The sequence below is a fragment of the Halyomorpha halys genome, unplaced genomic scaffold (genome assembly GCF_000696795.3).
Source record: "Halyomorpha halys isolate HHAL.00 unplaced genomic scaffold, Hhal_1.1 Scaffold954.1, whole genome shotgun sequence".
In the NCBI taxonomy this organism is placed as follows: Eukaryota; Metazoa; Arthropoda; class Insecta; order Hemiptera; family Pentatomidae; genus Halyomorpha; species Halyomorpha halys.
In genome coordinates this window covers 257,382-274,435 of record NW_027110506.1, presented here as the reverse complement: position 1 = coordinate 274,435, position 17,054 = coordinate 257,382, and the positions used below count along the sequence as shown (strand labels likewise).

Here is a 17,054-nt window from a genome sequence, read left to right as displayed (position 1 = left end):
TATATATACTATAATAATTCTTAATAATATCTTCTTCTTCTTATTCCTTCTCATTCTCTTTAAGTGGCTTTCATCGTGGAGGAACCTCTAACCACTTGGTTCACACATCTCGATCCATGGCAAGCGTGTTCGTCTGAGCCAGCGTTTTTCCTATTTCCAGACCTAGTCCTTGGATGTTCCATAAAGCTCCTTCTAGGTCTGCCTCGTGGTCTCCTACCAGTAGGCCTCTCCATCGTACATTTTCTTGGCACACTGTCTTTCCCCATTCTACAGACTTCCGTCTTCCCCATACCATCGGAGCTGTCGGAGGTCAATCACTGATTTTACTGACTGAATCTGAAGTTCTTCTCTTATTCTTTCGTTCCTTAACCTATCTCTCCTAGTTTTGCCCAATATTCTTTGTAAAAATTGCATATCAGTTGCCGTAATCCTGCTCATGTGCTTGTCTAGGGTCACCAAACTTTCACTGCCATATAATAGTGTTGGAAGATATATTGCTTTAAAGATATGGAGCTTGATATCCTTACCAACCTCCCTCTCATATATCATTACATCATATTATTCTTTTCTATTAGAAAAAAAGATTTTCAACGTAAGGAAATGTGCTGTATACGATAATTGGTTACTTAAGATTACAGGATTATGCCGAATGAGCCCGCCAGAGAGAAACAAACCATAAAAGAATTTTCTGTGCCCACAAGTTGACCATTTTGAACCAAGTTGGATACCACAAGTTGACTTCGAGTAACCATTAAAAGCTTCCATGGGATGGTCAATTCAAGACATCGTTGTGTTTTTTCATCCCTCTCAACCTTTATTACTATCAGAATATCTGATATCCCAAAGATTTTTTTTTTACACTAAAATTATTTTAAAAATAGGGTTCGACTTAACGGACTTATAGAGAGTGGAGGAGTTCAAGAAGAAATTTATAAGAAGACAAATTTAACTTTTTCCCGGATTTCAAAATTAATTTTTTGGTAACTATTAAGCTGAAACAAATTTGGTGTCCACTCCTGGCACACTTTATCTACCAGATACTAATCAGGGATTAAATTTGGCAGTGGTAGTCACCCAATCCATCCTGTCATTTCATGAGGTTATTCATCGATAGATTTCATAATTTAAAATTAAAATGTAAAATAATGCTCTACTCTTGATTTATTCTCAATTTCATGTTGGTTTTTTCATCAGAATGTAATGAAAAACATGACTAATATTATTTTAAAAGACACCTTAAAACATTCTGAATGTTTCCTCATAAAATCTAGAATACATTAAATACAAAATAAATAAATATAGAAAATAATTTGATAAATTAAGTTTCATCTAATCTTATAAGAAATTAAATGTCTATTTATCTTTTGTTTTTTCATTTATCTCAAGTTCTTTTCATTAACATACTGAATAGTAAACAAAAGGATTATTCTGAATGTGTAAAAATAATTTATTCATTATAAATTACAATGGACAGGAAAGGACACAGAAATCAACAAGCATGTATTCACTTTTATAATTTCATTTAATCCTTAATTATAAATAGAACATTCAAATAAGTAAACATTTTTCCGTTTATTAAACAAGAGAATATTGGAAAGTAGAACAGGTCCAAAAAGAATAGGATTTGGGAGAGAATGCTGGAGCAAACTTTTGTCAAAAAAGTGTTGACATTAATCGATACCATTGAAAGCTGAGTGAAAAAGGAAATCACCTTAATTTAGAGGTTCGCAAATATAAATTTTTAGTGAATAATTATTTTGTTTTTCCGAATAAATTTAGAAAGTAATTTAATTTACTCATCATGTCTATGAAACAAGAATTTATAATGTACATTTATAGCTAGTATATTATATTTATCATAATCTATGACAAAATATAATATAGATCTTTAATATAATATAACAAACATATTTATATCCGAAACACAACATTATTCAAGCAAAATATCAAACGGTTTCTGATGTTCAATAGAATCACAAGCATTTTTGTAATCGATATCAACCCCCCAAAAAATTAAGCTAAATATTCTGCTTTTACCGCTTCAGGAAATTAATTAACCTTCTCACTACACTTTTTTTTATTTAATCACTTATACATTAGTATAAGAATATAAATAGAAAAAATGGGTATAATCCAAAAATTTAATATAAGAAAAAACTTTGCTACTATATATTTTTTAAAAATAGACTCCTGAAGATGGACGGTAAGGTGATATACCAATGTAATAGTGATTGAATAAAAAAAAAAATATGAATTAATTTAATTTAATAATTAGCAGGTGAATTAATTTCCTAAAGCGAAAAAAGCATAAACTAACCCACAAAATAAATAACCCACGAAATAAATTACCAAACTATATATAAATCTTTTTTTTTTTGTTTTGGTAGTAACCTAATAATATATTAACAAATTTATTACAATATATAGACAACTATGAATATATTTACCAGATTTAACAAATCTGTACTGCTACAACTAATAAAAGGGCCAGGGGATCAGTACTGTTTCTTGAACAACGGTTTTGCAAGAAGGTGAATTGTTCAACATCATACTGAACCATCAAATTTTTCTCCTCCTAAGGTTCCTCACTGAATAGAGCCTGGATGGACCCCGAGGGCTACCGAACCCTCAGGGTTGACTCACGGATTGGAATAAATAATTATCTGCCACAGGCAGATTCCAACTCGGGTCCTAGAAGTTAGTAGCGCAGCGCCTTACCCACTGAGATACCCCGCTCTCTATATATTGTAATAAGTTTGTAAATATTATAAATATAAATTATGGGGGTTAAAAAAAAAAATACTAAACTCATAAATGCATAAAAATATTAAAGTATGAGGCTCATGAGAAAAGCTATAATAAACTGAACTGATAGGAAAAGGATGCCTGTAGTGTCAACGTGAATCCTGGAGTAAGATAAAAAAGGCTGTTAAAAATTTTCTAATATGGTGTCATAAATTATAAGCTTAAAGAAGAAAAAAACCATGGAGGCAGGTTCTCTTGGTCTACGCTCTCACTTGACCTCAATGTTCAGGAAAATTCGTCTGAGATTCATTCAAATGCGGTTAATAACAAAAGACCACAGCGTCCAAGAATAATAGCCGTCCAAATACTTGGAATTTTCGAAAAGAAATCGAGGAACAAGCTTAAGAATGTATCGTAATCGATACTGGAATTCGTATACATTATCTTATATAAACCATGTTCCCATTGGCCAACTCACAATGATCCTAATAAATAAAACAAAGCTAAATTGCGTACTGAGAATCGATAAAGGCTTTCAATCGATCAAATGTCATTAGGTCAAGCTAATATTATCAAAAAGTTGGATGAAGAACTTTTCAAAGAGACCTTGTCAACCAACTTCAATCCAAATGAATCCATATTAATGTTTAATAGTTCCCTAAACATTTTTACAGAATCCTTCGACCACTTTAATTTCATAGAGCGGTGCGCAAAAAGGAGGTGCATGGTGTTGGGCCAAAAATAAACTTGAGGGACGAGGGGAGGCACATTTTAACGGGGTGATGAATTATTTGAGAGAATTTTTATGAAATTTTAAATAGTGGGATTTTTCAAATCAAGGAACAAGAAAAAATACTAACCCATCTATAATCAAAGAAAAAAAAATATCTTTTTAGTTTTTTTAAAGCTCCTATTTGGAATAAAATATGAATTATACCAGAAAGACTGGATTCAGAAGTAGTGTTTTTTGCCTGTAACTGAGTTTCATTTTAAAACATTTCATGAGACTAGAATTTTGTGTAGTTAGTAACTTGATTGATTTGTGAAATTAAATGATGCTGGGACACACCAATGTTATCGATTAAAAATTAAAATCTATTTACAAGTAGATAGTGCTACTTATTGCAACCGTGCTAATGGGGAGGGGCTTGTTGCAAGGTCTGAAGCAGGGAGCAAAGTATTCAATGTGTTTCCCAAATTGTACGGGCGATCTTCACAGTCTGCAGTTCTGCAAGTTCTTGTACTGTGAGGTGCATGAACAAGGGAGACCGTAGAGAACGCTCCTCGGAGAATACAGATGTCAGGAGATGGTGACAGTATACATTTTCTTTTTCTACCTCCTAATTTAATTTATTAAACAAATACAATATACATCTATCTACATATTTACATTAGTGCCCTTTCTTTGCCACATGGCATTATAAGGGATTGGACTGGGTACGCCGAAGGCAGGGGTTACAATATTGGCCCTGGAACCGCTGTCCTGGGAGTACAAAGAACGGGGTGGAGCCGCTCCACTGCGATTATAAAATTAATTGTTAATTATAAAATTAACAGACCTAGAAAAATAAATATAAACAAATTAAATATATACAAACATGAAATGGATGTATATATGCAGGCGAATATGGATCTTGGTTTGCCAGAGTGGCATTATAAGATAAGTTGCCTGGTCCGCTGAAGGCGGTGTCATCGATGATGGCATGAGTCTGCCATCTTAATTTATAAAATTAAAAATATGGATCCATTTCTTATTTAATAAATGAAGAAGGTAATTAAAGTTTTAGGGAATCAACTTTGTTGAGAAGGGAAAGAACCAAGCGTCTTCCGATACTTGGAATGATCATGATCTTCAAGAATGTGCGTGAAACGATAACAACTAATTTGTTTTTATATGACCTCAAAGATTTCTATCTTCTTCAGGACCTATGATGAACCATTATACCTAAAAGTTCTATTGAAAATCTAAGGGAAAAAATCTGAATCACTCGTAGTCGATTCTTTAAACAGAAATTTTGTACCTACCCTCAAAAATAGGCGTTCTACACCGTACAATCCTGTCGTTCAAGTTTACCTGCTTCTCGGCCAACAAACTCAGGTAACCAGACTGGTTACCTAATATCTCTGGAACGTCGCATAGTGGTTCAAAACGTAAATTTTTGGGATAGAATTCCTCCCTGTTTTTTCTATTACTGATACATCAGCCATCTCAACGTAATCATGCTCCCAAGTAAATTGACTTTCAATACTAGGATTAGCAAAATTGTAGCTCAATTTGTAAAGACGTTCATTTAATAAAATATACAATCTTCTCTTATATATCTATATTATTACATAATTATAATCTTCTCTTATATATCTGTTACTATTCCCCTTTTCATTTACTATTTACAACCTTTATTTTTCATATTATATCTTACTTTTCATTTTATACCACTGTTATTTTACACTTATGTTTTTTCTTTTTTTTTCTTTTTGTAACTATAGTGTTTGTATCTTTTTTAGCCCTGACGAAGCCCTGCAACGTGGGGCGAAACGTTGGCTCAATGAAATAGTATAATTATCTACTATTTGAGTTTTTTTTTTACCGCACCCGGACCATATTCCATTCTTCAAATAAAATATATAATTTTTTTTTTGCAAGTTCAGAATAAAGTTTCCTTACTAAGAATTCTTGTATAAATCAATATTTTCTTTTTGATATTAGATAAGTTTAGGAGTGTTCTATACCAAAACTCCCACAAAGTATATTTTTTTTGCATATCTCAATACAGACAAAAATTTGAGGAAAACATGTACCTTAGTAATGAAGTTGCTTATTTTTCTTATTAGACAATACTAAATTTAAACTTTCCTGTTAAAATATCCTCCAGTTTTATCACTAAAAAAGTAAGATTTTTCGTTGATATTTGCGTTGCTATCAGATTCCTGGAAGTTATCAACTACGAGAGACCGATATATTACGAGAAATAAATGACTCATTGGGATCCAGCTCAATCGTCACAACCGCAAGGACATTTTACCACTCACACTACCAATAATGTTTCTACAAAATCTTCCAGCTTGAGTTAATTCATCATATAGATAAGAAAATTCTTTAATTTTTTATTTAACTTGTAAATATTTAATTTCTTAAAAAGAAAAACTGATCAGATAGGAGTAATAATTTTATTAGTCTCTAACGTTTAAACAACGTTTATTCATGCCACATCTGAAAAGGCCTCATTGTTAACAGTAATTGAATGATATTAGAATAATATGGTGATTTCGAGCAAAAAATCAACAGGTCAAAAATGAGTTAGAGTATGTCATTCTTTATCCACGTAATTACACAAACAATTCTGTCAAAAATATCACATGTCGTACTATGTAGACTCTAAAATTATAATTATTTCCAAAAAACCTATGAGTCTGGAACGTTTCCAGCAAGAACTCCATTTGTCATTGATCCCCCATGCAGCTGCCTCTGGAAAATGAGAGAACGAGGAATCCTGGTATCACTTAGTTCTGATAACATTCATGATGCTAAAAAAGCATTTAGAAAAAATATAATAGCAAAATACTTAAGGATGAAGATACGATTTAAAAAAAAAAATTACATGAAGTAAGATTTTACATGAAGTGGAGTTTTCCCGGATAACCCTTATAAATTACTTAATTAATTTTATCTTTTAGGTTCTGTTGATGATTACATATTATTAAGCTAAGATGCAGAAGATATTTCATGAAAGGATAAAGATATAAGATAAATGCATTGGAATAAGTAGAAACTTTAAGTATCTGAAACTGTAATAATTGAAGTAATATTAATTATAAGAAAGTAATTGAAAATATAAATGGATTAAGAGTTATAGATATATTGAGGGCTTCCAACCATGAGGTCATATCAACCACAATAGTCTATGATGGTTATTGCCTTATAGCAGAGAAATAATTCAATAAGTTGGGGGGAAATTGAATTTAATGGATATTAATACTTATCAAACGTTTGATAAATTACTGTGTACGATTCTTCTTCGGGATCCCAAGGGACGCCTCTGTTTCCCGTTTTTATGCAGATTTGAAGTGGCTTTATCCTTTCTACCGTCGTAAGTATTTCCTGGCTTCCTTCATCTTCCAAGTCATCCAATCCCGCCGTCCTTCAAAAATCTCCGAGCTCCTTCAATTCAAATCCTCTATTCGTTCCCGATCTTCAGATTTATACACAAGGGCCCACTGGACCGCTGCTTTCGATAGATCTTTCATTATCCGAGCCTCATCCTTATGGAACTCCTTCCCATCCGACATTCGTCGCTCCAATACCCTCCCTACCTTTAAATCCCGCCTGTTCAATCATTTCTTATCCATTCAAACCCCAGAAAAGTGTAAATATGTAAGATAACTATTATATCATTCTTAATTATTTTTACATCGTTCCCTTTTCTCTTTTTATTTATTCATTTTTTTTTTATTGTTCAACTGATAAAAGTGAGAAAATAACCTATAATTATTTTTTATAATGACTGTTTATATTTCTTTGTATTTTTTGTTTAAGTATCTCTGAGGCTCCTCAGCACTCACCTATTGATTTCTCTGTATTATTCTAAAGGGACTCGTCCCAGAATAAATAAAATGTTATTATTATTTTAAACTGGAACACTCAGTTCTTAATTTATGAAAACTACCACGATTTACAATTTTAAAAAAATAAATGCTGTATAGAAAGGATTATTTAAAATATTCTTCCAAGCAAATATCCCTAGTCTTTTTGAAACGTCAATTAGCACCATCATCAACTCATGCCTTCATTTGTAGATCGAATTACGTTTAATAATTTTAATGGAAAATTTCATTTTTAATGAACTTTGAAAGTCTTAACTCAAGAGTATTTGAAACCTTTCATAAATAATCCAAATAAATTGCACCATAAAACATAAATCAAAAATCATACTTTTGTATCTTCTATTAGTTCAACCCACATGATCGTTTAAATTAAAATAATTATCTATCCTTCTTCAGCTAATTATTGACTATATTTAAATTATGTTTCTCGACCTTATCTATTCTTTATTCTAATCTCTCTGTTAACCTGAGAGGAATAAAGTAATCACGAAGTAAACATTTTTTTTTATTTATAGAAAATTCAGATAAAACTTTAGAAAGTTATTGGAAAAACAATTTTATCTTTAATGAGGATGTTTTTTTCTCTTTAACTTATCCTTTGAGTCATATGTTTCGCCATTATCAGAAATAAGCCTGAAATGGTCATAGACAATCGTTAATCGTTGTTTTCTTTTTATATATGTTTTGTATATATAATATATATTACAATTTTTCATATTGGAAATTAAATAATAATAATTTAGAAGAAGATTAATAATTTTCAGAATAATTTCAAGACCCTAACTAGTAAGTAATAAAGCAAAAGTTAGTAATTTTTAATGTATGGTTCAAATTTTACCATTTTTCTTCAGATTTCCAAGTTAATAATAATATTCAACAATGGTGGGGAAGCTATGTTATAAATTGTAGACTATATTTATATATTACAATTTATAATAATAAATTTTATAGGGGATGTATCACTAAACTATTAAATATTATAAACATTCAAACTTCTTTAAATATCTTTTATTTTTGGTAAATCAAGCTATAATATCGAGTATCGTTTCGTTTTAGTTCCCACAAATCTATTCGACGGGTCAACGAGTTGGAAATAAATTTTAGTAAAAATTCCACAAAAGCAGCATTCAAACTTTCCTTCAATAAGCCATTAAAATGATTTTTTTTAAATAGATACTCCCTGTTCTTGTTTTACGAACAATAAAATGTCAATTAAACGCAGACAATAAATAATTGAAACTTAATTACGATTTTATTACAATTTACATTGATTGTATTATTGAAATTTAAGCTACATATAAAAACAAAAATATACTAGAGATAAAAAAAAAAATCATAAGTTTCATTCAAAGAAATGGTTCAAGCAGTTTTTTTTTTTTTTTTAGAGAATAAATTCGTGTAGAACTCAAGTACAATAAAAATATAACTTATAATAAACTATAATATAACAATTTAAATTCATTAAAAAATTTAAACATGAGGATCAAATGCTTTTCAAATCTTCTGGCATATAACAGTAAAATGAAATGTATAATTTAAAAATAAATAAATGTTTAAAAAACAAAGCAATGTTTCTAACAACTTTTTCAACCAAGAATTACCATTGGGAAACCAATAGTTCAAGAAATTTTATTTTAGTTTTTTACAACTCAGGTCTACCGTTAGGGAACAATAAAGCCAAAGTTTTTTTGGTTTTTTTTTTTGGGTCCTATGGATCCTAAAATATGTAACAAAAAATAATATTTCTAAAACATTTTTTTTTTTTAACCATTTACTATGTACTTCTTTTTTCTAGTAAGTTAAACAAGTGATAATTAAGAAAAATAATTGCTCATCTTGCAACTCAGTAATGTCAACTAACACCTACAATTAGTTTAGTAGGTCAATTTCCAACATGGTATGTCGTGCCACAGGTTTATTTATCAATTTCAAAGCATTAGTCATTATAATAATTCAAAATAAGTATATTAAGAAATCAAAACAAAAAAATTATTATTACAAAAATGGAAACATGACTAAATTTATTTGACATGAAAAAATCAAACACTTAAAAAATTATTTCTAAAAAAAAAAAAAACCAACAATATATAAAAATTATCGTAAAAATGTTTGAGGATATTCTCACGTTGTAATCAATGAAAATCAAGTAATTGTGTGCCATGGTCACTAAAACAAAATATTTACCAGGGAATGCAAGGTTTTTGAATAATACTGCTTCATCAACGAATAAATAAAATGCAAAAAGTAAACGGATACATTTTATTATTTTTTCAATTCGAATTTTCTTGGAAATCTCACGTATAATTATAGCAAACTATAATATGCTGCCAATGTGTACATAAAACGATCGATCATCTTAAAGGTTAATGAACAAAAGGAAAAAAGTTAATCTATTAACACGTAACGTTTAGGTGTTGTCATAACGAATTTTTTAAAATTCAGTTTTGACTATAGTTCAATTTTTTCTTGTTATTTAGGAAAATTGAATAGTATAACTGAACTATGAAAAAGATGAATTGTTTTTATAAATAACGGTTGTCCCGAGAAATTATTTGGTGACAATACGCACCCTTGGTTTCAGCTTAGCTTACAGTGCTAATAATTAATTTACTACTAATGGAAATAATAAGTCTAAAATTAATAAACGAATCATTAATTACATCAATATTTCTAGTTAGTGTTATTATGTCTAATTACTCAAGAGAACATGAGATATCTAGAAATAATAATACCAGCAAATGAACATTCTTTATGTAAATATGGACTGAGAATTCTAAGACACAGAATGGGATGATATTCCCCGAATTCACCTCCCCATCGAAAAAAAATCAAATTTTCTTTGTTATGGTAAATAATGGAAATGAAATCTCATAATAATGAAAAAATCAACAATGGTATTTTAATACTTCAAAAAATCATAAAATTTTGTTTTGTAAGATACCTATATAGTTTTTTGTTTAGTGTCTCTAGAATGAAGCATTATTTTTTTACACAACTTTTTTTTTTTTGGAGTCAAGACATATCATAGGGTAAGCGACGATATTATTTCTAATTCTGATACAGAATCAATATTTCAAAATTTATTATTAGAGAAAAAGCTTAATAAATGATTTTAAGAATAACAATAAAAATAATTTCAGCATACATACAATAAAGAATACAGAACTAATTTAAATTATAAACTAAATAAGACCATATAATTTATTTTTTACTATTATCAGAAACTCTATACAAATCATTTTTTTCATTAGCGACAAGGAGCCCTCGTTGCGTCAATAACAACAATGCCTTATAGATAGGATGTATAATAGTCCGAATCAATAATTTACCAATCGATGTCATTTACATAATTCAAAACCAAATTTTCGTAATTGTTTATCATTTTTTACAATAATAACTTTCATCAGAAATTAGAGACTAATTTTCGAGTTTCTAATAATATTCTGCAGAAATATATAAAATAAATTATACTTTATATCACTGTCTAAGCTCACTGTAGGAGAGGTTAGGGAGATAGAATCTATGAGGATAAAATTTTATATAATATATTTTTTTTTATTTATTTAATGTGATTTACAACTGTACAAATAATAAAAACAATAAGGAAATATGTTGTATGTTCTATATACACTTGAAAATCTTAGGAAGGAACCACCCATTGGTGGTGCTTCAAGCATTAATTTAAATTAAAAGATCCCCTGACCATCTTCTTTTCAAACGCCTCGGAGGATTATCCGAGATTGTTAAGGATGAGAGAATAAGAACTAATGGGTAAGGATGGGCAAGGAATTTGGAATGAAAAGACGCATATCTGTTTTGGGCCAAATCTGCAACGAATGAAATTCTAAGGTCTTTGTGGAGTTTATTTGTAACGTAATAAGGAGGATCAAGGATTTTACGTAGGATTTCAGATTGTAAGGATCAAATAATTTTAAAATCCAAAAAGTTAGAACATTTGAGAACTTACTTCAAACTGGGGAAATTGTGGTATAAAATTCTACTCAAAGAATTATTAAAATTTAAAACTAATACCCATGAGGGAACGGAGTGATGGATTTTCTAGATGCCATGTTTTATGAATTGCCATGGATATGAAGTACATGGAAAATTCAAATCCAAAAAAGTAGGGAAAATTAAAACATTTCATAATATAATGATTGGAGAAGTTTGTCGGGGGGTGCGGTCAGCAAAGAACAACATAAATAAACAAAACCATATTTATTTATTTTATGCCTACGTTTCGACCTGAGTTTCAGTCTTCATCAGGGGTTATGGCGTAGAAGGTAGGCCTACAACTATATTTCATAATATTAAATTAAGAAATTTTAACAGAGTTGGGAAATCTAAATGGTTGGGAAATTCAAGATTTTAGCCCTTCCAAACAAATTATTCTAGAAGCTACGCCCTTCATGAATCACTCAGTTAACTTATATACCATTGTTATTGTAATTTATTATATACAATTAACTTATATATTAACTTATTATATACCATAATTTCAGCGTGCTCATATACATTTATTTATCGAATATAATTATGATTTTCCTGGAAAAGATGTTGAAGTGAACCATACAACCACTTCTTCAAATATAAAATAATTAAAATATCAGATATTATATAAAAAAAAAAAAAAAATCTTAAAAACTTTTTAAATTCGAAAAACAAACTTTATGGTAATAATTATATTACCACAGGGAACAAATTATTATTTTTTTTATAATAAACAAATACTAAAAACTATAAGAAAAAAATGTAAATAGTAAGATGTATTTAAAGTTCTAATATTATCAAAGCAATCTAAAAATAAAATAAAATCCAAAAGATAGAAACTAAACCATCCTTAGTTGATTAGATTGATAAAAATATATTAATTGAAATATTGACTTTTAAGTAATAACGGACAAGGTTAGAAGTTTTATAATTTAGACAATGAATATTTTCAAAGAATATTAGATATTGAAATAAATAAATTAATGATTAATATAAAATCTGTATATTTTTTAATTAAAATTTCCTTTAATTTATTGTAAAAATCTGTAATCATTTAAGCCTGGAATGACTAGCTGAGCATAAACAGTTCGTAATGATATACTATTAATAATCTTTATGGATGAATGAAATGTAAAAAATAAATGAAATCAAATATTCTTAGGAGATATGATACATTAAAATAATATTACCTGAAGAAAGGTTGAAATATTAATGATAATTAGCATTGGTTAATATATATATATATATATATATATATATATATATAAAAATTATATAATAATATGCAAATAATAATGATAGATTTAATTATTTATTTCTTCCTATGGATATAATAATAAAGGCTTACCGAACCCAAAGGTTCGATGAAGACACTACCAACCACATCCTATACATATCTACCTAATGACGCCCGTCCAAATCCAAACCTACTTATCTTCCAAGCTACGCTTTGGTCTAAACCCTAGGACGTTTACCCTTAGGTTCAGTGTTGAACATTTTAGGGATCCGCTCTCTACTAAGCCCTAAAACACCTATTGGTCTTAATACTATGTCCTGAAGTATAATAATAAGTTATTCTCAGATAATTAATCTAATGAAAAGTTTAATCGATTAATCAATGGAATTTTGAAATATTCACGCATGTTTTATTCTAATATTAAAACGGGTTGGATTCGTATAAATAATTATTGACTTTTTTTATTGGAACGAACAAAATCTTAAACATACAGAGATAATACCTACAAAAATTATAAAAATGATAACAAATAAAAAGTGTACTAAGTAATTCCAATGGCATTACACGACTTTGGTCATTCTATAAATAATTTAAAAAAATAATAATTAGGTTATAATTATAAAAATAAAAACCATAAACTTTGAAAAAAGTACATTTCATTTAATTACTTAGATTATCTACATTAATTAGGGCCTCAAATAATATTGCGACATTATCTTGAAGATTTTATGACTTAATCAATGAAATCTAACAAAAAAAGAAGATATAAAAAAATTAATAAAAATATCACTCATTGCAGGATATTGCTTCAATAATGATAATGGACATTTAAAGCTTCAAATGATAAAAATTATCTTTTAAATAAAATTTCAAAATTATCATAATAAGAAACAAATAAAAATCGGAAAATTAAATAAATTGGCCTATATTCAAAACTACGAAGAAACTGGAAACATTTAAACAAGAGATTAAATTTTAAATTGCTAAAATAACAATATCTCAAATAAAGATATAAATAATATCCACAATTTTAAAAATATTAAAATGACATAAACTTAAAATTACGATGAATAATGGGGAAAAAAATGTTTATGAATTAAAGTAAATTGATTAATGTAACAATATATTTTGATAAAAATTAAATAAATATAGTAATAAAAAAAATTATAAATAGTTAAGAATATGTCATAATGATAATATTACAAGGTAGTGAAATGAAGATTTTGATTATTTTTTTCTAAATAACAATTATCAAAATCTCACGAATAAATTATTAAATAAATAAAATAAAATCCAAAAGATAAGACAAACCGAAGTAATTATTACATCAATAAGGACTATTATAGGTTTTTTTATTTGAAATTTAAAAATATTTATCAAAGAAAGCTATAAAGCAATGAGGGGTTTTATTCCAAAACCAGCTAAGTCCATTTTCAAATATTTTTTTTTTATATTTTTACTTTTTACTTTAATATTTTTTTTTTGTAACTACTAGTTTGGCTGCTAGATTATTATAAGATAAAATAATTTCATTCAAAAACACTTAAATCACTGTAGAGTTTAACTCGTGAGAGCTAGTATCAAAATAATTATTAAAATAACAAAATAAATTAAAAATAGACTTGAATACAAGCCTCAAATATAAAATATTTAAATAATTAATAAAATTTAAATTTTACAAATTAAAATAACGAGAAAAATATGATAGCAGGTATTTTCCAATAAAAATGAATAAGCATATTGACCAAAAAAGTTTAAATATGATTTTATGATTAAGCTTATTTTATGATTTTAGTTAGTACTATTTGGAAAAAATGATAATTTTTTTTTATGTTAAGGACCAAACACTTCAAAAATATTTAAACAATCAGATACATTTAAAATTAAAAAATGAAATAAATAATATCATAAGTAAAATTAAATCTATACATAAGAACTAAAATTATTTAGTTATTCATAACATAAATCTGTAAATACGATGACAGAGCGTTATAATTAAAATTTGATTAAAAGGTTGAAATAAAGCATTACTTTGAACAGAAAATGTATAAATATTCAACAATAAAGAACTATGATAATATTTTTAATTTATAAATTAAAATAAAGAGAATAATATAATCACAAGATTTTACAATAATAATTAAATAAGTATATTAACCAAATAAATAAATATCTAAGACAATTTTTTTTTTTTTATATTGGCATTCAATAAAAAGTTAAGTAATGAGATATATTTAAAATATAAAAATGATATAACAAACTTTGTAAGTAAAATAATTTCCTAAGATAAAGTTACAAACGTGTTTTAATTAAAATTCAAATACAAGGTGTTAAAGGTTTCCACTAAAATATTCAACAAGAAAAACTAATTTTTTTTTTAATTTCAAAAATTAAACTAAAGAGCAAAATATGATTAATAATTTTGTAATAAAAGTATATAAATATATTTTCAAAAAAAATTGGAATATCCAAGACTGTTTCGATTGATAATCCATTGTGTTTATAATATAAATTACATTCACCAAATCTTAATTCATAATTAATTAAAAAAATTAAGTCATGTGATTATTTAAAATATAAATAATTAATTATGTTGAATCATTGAGCATTTTTTAATTCTTTAACTTTCTTTATTATATTATTTCTTCATCGTAGATGTTTAGGGGGTTATTCTTCTCTGTATTTAGCTAACATAATATTACTAGTTATCAGCCAATAGCCTAAAAACTTGGGAAGAAATTTTAAATTATGACAAAAAAAAAAAATGTTAACATAAAAAAAAATGACAGGCTTAAAATTGACATTGGAATTTCAGAAGAATAAATCACCAAAACGACGGAAATAAAATAATGAAGAAAGCTAAAGAACTAAAATTGCTCAATAAATTATAATAAAAAACTTTTTTTCAAAAAAGAAGAAAGAAATAATTCCATAAACAAGATAAAATACAAAAAATACGAAGTAAACGATATCATGATTACATAAAAATGTTAACATAAAATTTAAATATATTATCAAAGAAAGGTTGAAATAATATTGCTATCACCAAATAAATACATGTATAATATAAATATTTCATTTATATTTTTATATTAATGATAAAATATATTTATCAAAGAAAGGTTGAAATAATATTATTAATACATAATAAATATGTGTATGACATATTAATAAAATTTTAATATTTTTTTACATAAATATTTGAAGACATGAATAATTTGAATACGATAATTACCTGGTAATAGCGTTGGAGAGACAGTACGGCGACTTGAATAAACACGGGTCACTAGAGTCACTAATGTACTAGAAAAGTTACTAAATTAATAAAGAAGTCACAAAACACGTGAGACTACGCGACGGACATGTGAGCAACTGTTTACAAACAAACGGCGGGAACGTAGTGGCGCGAGCGGGAGACGAGGGTACTACTGCGGCGGCCTCCACCTTCCCTTCGTCCGAAAATTATTATATTATTTTTAAAAGATGGTTTGGAGGGGGGCCGATGGGGAGGGGGGCGCATGCGCCTATCGGGGGTAGTGTAAGTGGGGGGATGTCTCCCCGTTGCTAATGTCCCAACAATTTTTTTTACTCGTCTGTCTCTCTTGTTTACAGCTCAAACGAGACAATTCGTCAGCTCTTGTAGTGTATCATTGTCCAGGCTTGTCCATCAGAACCTGTCCAGTTGGATCTTCCATCTGAACAGACGAACTATAACTCTCAAAAATATTTTGTATGTCCTACAAAATATTCAAATGCTACATTATGTGATCCCCCTTCTCCACATTGGTGAAGAAATATACTCAAAGAGTGGAAAACATTAAATATTTATCTTAACAGAAAAGAATATAATTTTATTTATTAGTTAAATTTTGTGAAGGAAGGTATGTGAATTAAGATGGGTTGTTACTAATTCTGCAAAAAATTATTAATTATATCACAATGTTTCGGCCTAACAAAACACCCTCAAGTATAAAATCTACGAAGACACACAAATAATCTACTAAATACATAACCTAAAAATTAAAAAAAAAAAAGTCATTGCTTAACATTTCTACTAATACTAGAGTATTTCAAAATTGGGTATAATTTGATTTTTATGTATGACCCTTTTATGTTTATATACCATTTGTATGATAATTTTAAGACAGGATCATGCATGAAAATCAAATTATGTACAATTTTGAAATAGTCCAATATTTCTAGAAACGTTAAGCAATAATTTTATTTTGAAGGATGTCTCGTTAGGCCGAAACGTGGAATAGTAATCTTAATCTTAACTCGAATATAATTTAAACCGGAAAAAAATAATAACCGTGTAAGAATAAATGACAAAAATCGATCACAGTAATGAATTTATATAAACAAATTATTACAAAGAGAATACAAAATGTTAAAATTACAATAGAATCCCGCTTAACCGGTCCCTATTCTGACGTCTCTCCGAGCGGTTAAAAAATGTTATGTTTTGAATATAAAATAT

General features: G+C 27.8%; 1 protein-coding gene across 2 annotated transcripts in view; it reads right to left on the bottom strand.

The window, feature by feature from the left end:
* Positions 1-16,024, bottom strand: part of LOC106687391 (protein bric-a-brac 2) — a 126,572-nt gene extending 110,548 nt beyond the window's left edge. For both annotated transcript variants that reach the window (XM_014431256.3, XM_014431257.3), the window contains exon 1: positions 15,810-16,024. The gene's annotated coding sequence lies outside the window, so the exon portion shown is untranslated. The remainder of the gene's footprint in view (positions 1-15,809) is intronic.
* Positions 16,025-17,054: the final 1,030 nt, after the last annotated feature.